The 9,292-nt window shown below is 41.2% G+C and overlaps 1 long non-coding RNA gene across 2 annotated transcripts; it reads left to right on the top strand.

Moving 5' to 3' along the window:
* The first annotated feature begins 3,101 nt into the window (after nt 1-3,101).
* Nucleotides 3,102-6,110, top strand: LOC104862208. Of its 2 annotated transcripts, none has more exons than XR_780219.1 (3): nt 3,102-3,164; nt 4,547-4,609; nt 5,724-6,110. It is a non-coding gene; the product is annotated as an uncharacterized LOC104862208 (long non-coding RNA). The 2 variants fall into 2 exon arrangements; XR_780218.1 differs by having other exon boundaries at nt 3,110-3,186.
* The last annotated feature ends 3,182 nt before the right edge of the window (nt 6,111-9,292 follow it).

Below are 9,292 nucleotides of genomic sequence, written 5' to 3'. Positions count from 1 at the left end.
TCAAAGGCTAAAGATTTAATGTTTCCTTACCATACATTTTGATAATTTATTCAAATACAAGATGTCCTAGTCCCACATATTTGTACAGAGATTTCAAATAAAATCTATGTTTCTCTAGTACCTTGGTACTTGCTGAAAGCTTGGAAATAAGTGGAATTGATGTGTATTCTCTTAGCGACTCATTTACTTAAACTTTTCTGTTGTGTCCAACTCCTGGCTCCACTATTGTCTGCCAAATATTTTTCTTTTAATACTTGAGTTATATCAGAGAGATGACACAAAACAAAGGGAATATAGTCCTAAGAATTGGGTACATACATCCTCGACAAACTCAGTCTTCTTGTACTTTATTATAGTCATAAAAAATTGGAATTGGTGTATCATTTCCAAGTATCATTTTCTTGAACCGTCTCGGTTTACTTAATGCCTTGTGTCTTACAGCTTGTAAGTAGTAGTTTCAATACTAAAACATGAGTTATCATTCTTGATCTAGAATTCTTTCACTATTAAACCATGCACAGCCTTCCCAAGGGCCAGAGAAAAACCTACCTAAACTTGTGTCATATTGATTATTACCAGAACATGATTTAAATAAGCACTTTGTTCTTTGTGCAGGTAAATGACCACTCGCTCTGTTCAGTAGACACTCCACCTGGCAGGCCAAATAAGAGCCTAGATGAATAATTCAATAAAAGCAAGACATGTGCTACTGAGCCCTTGCTCCAGTCATTTTCAAATTCCAAACTTTCTCCCTTATTCTTTTATCATGTCCAGAATCTAATACCTTTTTAAAGCCAGAAATGTAAAAGTACCCCTTGATTTCTCTCTCTTTTGACTTTTGCCAGTCAGTCCAGTCTTGTAAAAAAAAAAATACTATTTGTTGTTGTTTTTTTTGGTACTGGGGATCAAACTCGGGTCCTTGCTCTTGCAGGGCAGGCCACCGAACCACTGAGCTAAATCCCCGGCTCCCCGAAAATACTATTTGAACGTGACTGTTTACCATCTTTCCTATTGGCATTAGTGTAGTTCAGGCAATACTATAGTTGATTACTTATAGTTCAGTTAATCATTTTCTCTTCATTTCAGTGATGGGGTCACTGCAACAATATTCTAACTGTGTCTAAAAGGATATATGTGATCTGTGACTATTTAGACTTCTTGGAGCTCTGGGCTTTGGGGATGATTTGTAGTTTTAGAGGGGTATGGGCAGAGTACGGGTGAGTAATAATGGGGGGGCAAGACCATCTATTAGGGCGGAGCGCAGAGTGCAGTGGTTGTTTCAGTGCCAGGCTTGCATCGTTATGGAATTTTTAGATCCAAGGGTGATAGATTAACTCACGAAGCAGGAAGAGGAACTGGCTTTGGACTGAAAAAACAATGGCAGTTTAGTAATGTATGAGGAAAAAATAAGAAAGCAAAATAAAGCTGGAGAAGTAAGATGGTTGCCTTCTCAGTGTTACTCTGTTTTAAGTAGGTCATATTTGTTGAATTGCATAACGTCTACGTTCTTCTTTATATGCTATCAGCCTTCCTGGGCTGGGAGTTGACTCAAAGTAAGTTGGGACAATTTTAACATTTAGGAGCCAAGGTCTGAAAGCCTGAGCATCTGTGCTGGGAGATTAGCGATGTCCTTTGGTCGTACCTTTTCCTTATCTAGAGGTATGAATGTGGTCAATGTTGTGCTCAGATAGGTTGGGTCATTGCGTTTTGGACTGCCCACGGACAGAGTAAAACATAAGCAACAAAAAGTTAGAAGTAGCTAAATTAAGTGAGATTTTTAAAAAAGATAAACTGGAAGAAGGCTACTTGGTATGAAAAATACCTTATCAACAGAGAGTGCAGCCACCACAAGTGAAGTGAATGTCAGCTTGCCAACCGGTGAGGCTGCTGGTTTTTGCTAAACCACTGTGGGATTATATTTACCCAGAGTACCAGTTCATTGTGTAGTAGACATGGTCTAGGGGGACACGTGTAAACAGTGGATTCCCTATCAAATAGCACACGAAGCCTGGGATTGGGTCTCTCAGAGCCAGGACAAATCAGTGTTTCCTTGAAAATGTTCTCACTCTAAACTCACAGGGATCCTGATTCCTAAATTGGTTTCAATTAAATATATTTTTCCCTTTTAAGAAAACAACACACACCTGTAATCTCTTCTAACTGCTGGCAGATCAGTGATGCTATAGCACTCCACATCTTCCCAGTGGCTGCAATTACACACATCAAGTTTCAGAACGGACAAGGTAAGATTCTGGAGGTAAAAGGCTACCACTTATGGTCCCCATTTTGCTCTCATGTGTCACAGCCTTTTATTGTTGGGAGTTATTTGGAGACACAGTCACTGGCTAACAAAACCATCTGTTAGTTAACAACAGCAAAATATGAGGCCATTTCAAAATGGCATGGGGTGCCAGCTATTTTTTTCCTTCAGTCTTTCCTTGTTAAGGAAGAATGCATTTGTTATCAAAGCCAGTTTGGCTAATGTGCTTTCGCCTCATGTATATCTAGAAATCAAAGCTGCCTAGAGAGTTATTTGAGGGTATGTTCTCTCCCTCTGGAGCCCTTCTCGCTGCAGCCATATGCTAATGACTGGAATTTCATGTGTACGTCAAGAAAACAATATAACCTTTATGCGAGTCAACCAATGCGTCCTGCTCAGAACATGCTAGATGTTGGGAAAGCAAAAAAGCTCTCACTGGACAGATTTGGTAAAAACCTTCACCTCTGTGCTTCTTTGCACTTCGCCATTACTTTGCCACCGTGGAGGGTGGGGGATGAGGAGTCTCTGCACTTTTCCCTCACCAGATAGTTTCCCAAATCAGCTAAATATAACTCCATTTATTGTCATGCTAAAACGCTCTATTTAGCTGTGTTTAACTGGATATCACGGTTCCATGGGCTGACCTTTCACTCCTGGGAAGTCGTTTCAAATTCAATCCCCAGCAAAGGAAAATCCTTCCAATTCGTTGGCTGTGAAAGGTCACAAGTGAGATGTGTTTTGATGGTATCGGCCTATGGTTTAATTCTCAGTAAACCTGAGCACTAACTGGGCCTCAATTGTCCTTTGTCTTGGGAATCTGAGTTCTAAGAACCCTGGGAGAGTGGGTGACATGGGGCTGGGTTGCTGGCGTGGGTCAAGAGCACACAAAGGTGCCAGCTGAAAGGTGCGGTATATGGTGCTGTTAGGTCAGTGCTGCCTCCTTTCTGAAAGATGGGGAATTCAGACTAAACTATATCATTTCTCTCCCTGTTTCATTTGATCTCTTTAAGAGGGACACTTCCCACTTTCTGGGAGGCAGAGAGAGAGGGTTTAGGTGAGGTTAGGGAAGGAGCTAGACGTGTGTGAACCAGTCAAGAGGAAATTGTAGTATCCTGAACATTTAGCCATTTTTTGAGGATCCAGACCATAAACCCAGGGTTTCCAGTTTGAATATTTCTGTTTCAGGACCTTTTCCCAATTTAAATTCAGTAGCATTTCAGTCTGTCTTAGGTTCCTCGCCATCGTCCTGGGAATTGTCTGAACTGAAATGAAATACTTTCATGAAATCTTATTAAAGAATCTCCTTCTTTAAAAAAATGTGTTTTGTCCAGCAATGCTTAGAGTTCTATCAGAGAAATTTGAAGAGTTCAATAGATAGGATATTGGGTGGAACATTTTGGAGTTCTGTGGGTTTTCTTTCTTTCTTTTTTTTTTTTCTTTTACTCTATTTCAACTTTTTAGTGACTCAATGACACAGTCTTTCAATCAACAAGTACAGTCTCTGGATCCTTTCTAATTTAAAAATGAAGGGAGCAGTTGGTCTACTGCTCTGCTCTGTGTCACATACAAAACCAGCCCGTATTCAGTGTTTCATGAAAACATCTTGGCAACTTTACACTTCTTTGTCTATGTTTATGTTACTTCCTGTCCCGAGGCATCTTCATTTTCTTATAAAAGTTCTATTTATACAGAGAAGCTAAAATATTACTTTTTTTTTTTTTCTGGACAGTGCTTAGCAGTCTCCCCCTTCTCACTTGTGGAGCGGGTGAGCATAGCTTCCGTCATAGTTTTCTTCTGTGTCTGTTAGAGTTGATTCCTTGGGGGACGTTCATCCATCTCTCTCAACCTGGCTCCCGGAAGGCAGAGCTGGGCCTTCTTCCTTTGTCTAAGCGCAGGGATTTCCCCAAGAAGGGGAGACTTGCGTCTTCCTTCCACAGAAGTGTAAGTGTTCAGGCTTTGGATGTTAAGCTTTTTAATACTGGGGGAAGAAATGGAAATGAAATGATGTCTCTCACCATTCGAGAGTTCCGGTAGCCACAAGAATAAGTGGAAACGAAGCATTCATTGTCACAAAGCAGAAAGGGCAGTTCTCTGGGAAAAAGTGAGAGGACTCAGTTTCCCCTTCCTCTGCTCTGTGTTGTCCGTTTTTCTTGGAAACTGTGGGTCTCGGGCGTACTCAGCCCGTTAGCACGGAGTTCAGGTGAGGGGCTGGCTTTGAAAGGTGAGGTGGAAGCTTATGTGGCTTTATTTCCTCTTTACCCGCATCTTCCGTCTACTGGATTGCAGGCTGGTCTCCGCTCCCCAACCTTCTGGAGAGGACAAAACAGGACATAATGCGTAGACCTCTGAGTAAGTCATGTTTCACTCAAACAGGATTTGGTAATTAAGGCCTGGTTTCTAGAGAAGCCGCATGCCCTGTCTCACTGACCTCTCCTGAAAGAGGGGCTTTCAGTAACCCACGGTGCTCCTGGGTCTCTGTCTGTCTCATATCACAGCACCCCGTTCTGACTCCGAGCTGAGCCTTTTGGGATTTGGTGTAACCCAATGTACGTGTTACGATTGTTGTGATACAATTCTGGTCTAAACAGAAAAACCCCTTAATCTTTTGGTGAGTCATACACTATGGATTGAGGGTTACTTCACCATAACAATGACCAGCGAGGCCACAGATGCCTTTGCTGGCAAGGATACCACTCATGATACTCCACTGCCACAACTCCTGGCTCAGCCAACTAACAAATGCTTCCAGACACCATGGTCTTCAACTTTGCTGCCCTCTGAGATTTGGTTATACTTCCTAAATGTTCCCTTGAAGGTGAATTTTACAAGCCTTTGTCTTAATATATTTTATTTTTTTCACTATTGGGGATTGAATCCAGGACCTTCAAACTGAGCTATATCCACTTAAAAAATCCTACCCTTTAAAAAAAAAGCCTATCCCTTTAAAAAATGTTTTAATTTTGAGACAGGGTCTTACTAAATGGCTAAGATGCCCATGCTGCACTTGAACCTGAGATCCTCCTGCCTCGGCCTCCCAGAGTGCTGGGATTACAGGCATGCGCCACCTGTGCCAGGCTCATTGATTGTTTTTGAGTGCGTGTCTCACATGGCTGCATTGGACTGGGGGATCCTGGGTCTCACGCATACATCTTAGCAGGTGGGGAGTTGAGAGACTTGGTTTTTTGTCCTCTATGTGAGAAGTGAAGACTTATAAGGCAAAAAGTTTTCCAAACATTACAAGGGCCCTCCAATGGTGCTGAGAAATAGAATAATGTGATAGCCTCTATAATATCCTATAAGCAACATAAAGTAATATGGGTTGAATGTACCAAATTTCTGTCTTTCTGATAACATAGTAGGATATAAAACATTTTTCTCTAATTTGAAGCTCTCATCTCTGACATCTCTTTCCTAGTGAAGCACCTTGCTCTTTTTTACCTCCTTTTCACTGTCTCATTCCTAGGTTCATTGTGCCATATTCCAATAGCACCAAAGTCCTGTCGGTGGGAACCTGGATGCAGCAGATACGTGTTCGGTTGGTGGTTTCCAACTAGAAGCCTACATCCCTGGTGGCCAGGCAGTGCCCACGCTTGATGTGGGTCCTTCAGTTGCCAACAACTTCCCAAGCCATTCCTTAGCTTGTGACTACCTTTGAACACCACACCTTTGATTCTCTCTTTGCTGCGTAAGGGGCAAGTACTACAGCCAGGTGAAATTACCCAAGTACTGGGCTAAAGGTCTTCTGATTCACGGATGTAGCTTGATTTTCCTTTTCCTGTACTGATTCTGTCTTGAAAAGGGTCAGTGTATCTTTATCTTGCTTGTGTGAGAGAGGCATAAAAATAGAGCTGCCGAAATAGATTTTCTTTTTTCCAAATGAGAACATCTCCCCGTTGTCTAGTGATTTCAGGTATTCGGCAAGGACCTCCAAAGCGCCAATCATGTCGTAGCCATTAATCATCTCTGCTTTCCCGATATTTGGTAAAAAAAAGTGACACGAAGCAGGAGTGAGATTCATGGTTGCTGTACGAGGAGTTGAATGGATGAATGAAACTTGGTTACAGCCGCAAGTATATTTCAGCACCGCAGAGCCATTATTCACCCTCTTGGCAAACTTATTTTTGAGAAGCTGCTTTCCTATAAAAGACATTAGAGATCGTGGAGCTCTGAAATAGACCTAAGAATACTAACAAGTACAACCACTTAACAATAACCAGCACCGTGCTAACCGCTTCATGCGCATCCGCTTAGTTCTCACCACAATGCTGAGGGTTGAGCATATTATTGTTCCCCTTTACAAAGGAAAGAACTGATTCTCTGAGAGATGAAGTAAACGAAAACAAGTTGGAAAGATGGATGTTTACACGGTGTCTTAGTCACTCTCCCATCACTGAGACAAAATCCCCAGCATCCACGATGTAAAGGAGGAGGGGTTTGTATTTTGGCTCACGGTCGGTAGGGCACTCAGTCCGTGGCTGGCCCTGGTCAGAGGGCAGCTGCTCATCCCCTGAGAGCAGGAGGCAGAGGTGGGAGGGGCAGTGGAGGGAGAGGGACCCTTCTAGGCCACACCCCCAGGGACCTGCTTTTAACCAGGTCTGAACGCCCCGTGATCCAGGCACCTTTTAAACCCAGGAGGCTTTAGGGCACAATAAAGTGGAGAGATACAAGAGCAATCAGCAATTCCTTAAATGTCACAGGGCAACACATTTGCAATACTCCAATTTCATGCGGCGTCTTTGTGTGCTACGTGGGTAGAATTGGGGCATCAGAACTTACCAGGTAGCCTTGGTGTAGCCTACGTGTTAGAACTAAGGAACTCTGCTTCATTCAGTACACGTGAATGACAGCCGGGAACTGTGTGAAGCTTGTGGGCAGGTGTGGGGATCGGCGCGTGGAGAGCAAAAATGTCCACAGATCACCGCAATTCATGTGGGCCTTCACAGAAATGTGACATTTGAAATAGGCTGTTTTGTTTAACCGCAGTTAGATTAAGAGATGCCCTTTTATTTCTAGTTTTCTAAGAGTTTTAAAAATGTAATTTAAATTAAACCTTCTGGAAGATAAAATAGGTAAAACACTAAAAGACATAGGTGTAGGAAAGGATTTTCTAAACAAAAGCTCAGTTGCACAAGTCATAGCAGCAGGAATCAACAAATGCGATTATATTAGACTAAAAATTTATGTACTGCAAAAGAATCAGTGAGCAGAGCGAAGAGAACCTACAGAATGGGAAAAATATTTTTGCCAGCTACTGTTCAGACAGAGGGACTAATATCTAGAATACACAAAGAACTGAAAAAAATTAAACTACCTAAAATCAAAGACCCAGTCAAGACATGTGCTAGAGAAATGAATAGACTCTTCATGGATGAAGCAATACAAGTGGCCAACAAATATATGAAAAACTGTTCAGCATCTCTAGTGGTTAGAAAAATGCAAATTAAAACAACACCAAGATTCTGTGTACTCCAGAAAGGTGGCAATCATTAGGAAATCAACAAGAAATGCTGATGTGCCTGTGGTGAGAAAGGAACCTCCCTGCATTGTGGGTGGGAAAGCACACTAGTACAACCATTATGGAAATCAGTATGGAGATTTCTCAAAGCATTTAAATTAGAAATTTTACATGACCCAGCCATTCCTGTGCTAGGTATCTTTCCCAAAGAGCTACCACGCTGTAGTGATCAATGTTTATAGCAGCACAATTTGTAATAGCTAAATCCTGGACACAGCCTGTATCCCCGTCAACAGATGATTGGGTAAACAAATGTGGTATCTATGTATAACGGAGTACTACTCTGCTATAAAAAACGAGAAATTTCAGGCATTTGTAGGAACGTGAGTGCACCTGGAAAATATAATACTGAGTGAAATAGTCACAAGCTTAAATGCCATATGGTATCTCAACGCAAAGAACATGATAAAGGATGGAGGAAAAGGGACAAGGGGACAGATCTCATCCATTAGGGAAGGGGTCCCAGGGAACAAGGACAAGGGCTGAGGAGGAGGGAAGGGGAAGTGGGAGCACCCACGCACAGGATCCCAGTAACCCAAATCGGTGTGGACATTGTACGCCATAACGTGAGCTAAGACAAGTACGGTCAACAAGTACGCAACAGGCGAGAGGGGACCAGAGGAGGAGAGGGAAGCGGGAGCGGAAGAGGACGAGGAAACAAACCCTAGCTGTGTTCTGTACGTGTAATCACTCCCCAAGATGACTGGAAATGGCATAAGTTGCAAGCATGAGCTAATAACATTAAATTTCAAAAGAAAAAAATTAATTTTTATAATTATGAACAAATGTTACATCTATTTTTAAAGTTTTTATATTTCTTTAAATATTTTTTTCTTCTTTTATTTATTGATGTAGAGAGTTACAAAGTTTATAATATAATATTTCCTAATTTAAGCCAGTCTTGCATTTTGGGGATAAAATATATTTTCATAGACCTATTTAGATCTTTGTTTCTTCTTTCTTTCCTTCTTTCTTCTATTTTATGCCTTCAATCCTTCTTCTTTTATTTATTTATTTATTTTTGGTTTTTTTGAGACAGGGTCTCACTATGTAGTTGAGACTGACCTGGAACTCACTATGTAGCCCAGGCTGGTCTTGAACTCACAGCGATCCTCCTGCCTCAGCCTCCCGAGTGCTGGGATTATAGGCGTGCGGCCACCACGCCCAGCCAATCCTTCTTCTTAAATTGTATGGAATTCATTCTTCTTAAATTTGTGGGGATATATTTATTTAACCTAAGTTTTTAAATGTATTAGCATAGAGTTTTAATACTATTAATTTATTATTTTAAATTTATGTAGAACCTGTAGTTATGGCCTCTTCATTCTTATTACTAAGTTTGTCTCTCATTTTTCTTGATTATCCTTGTAAGAAACTTTTCACCTTTTTAGTCTTTCCAATGACCCCTCTTGGACTTTAGTTATTTTAAAATTTATTGATATATATGTTTTACTCATTAATTTTGAATCTTTCTTTTCCCCTACTGTATTATTTAAAACTAAATTTCCTTCTAAGAA

Source organism: Fukomys damarensis, unplaced genomic scaffold (genome assembly GCF_012274545.1).
Source record: "Fukomys damarensis isolate Sample0158 unplaced genomic scaffold, DMR_v1.0_HiC HiC_scaffold_12, whole genome shotgun sequence".
Taxonomy (NCBI): Eukaryota; Metazoa; Chordata; class Mammalia; order Rodentia; family Bathyergidae; genus Fukomys; species Fukomys damarensis.
This window is presented reverse-complemented; position numbering and strand designations above follow the sequence as displayed.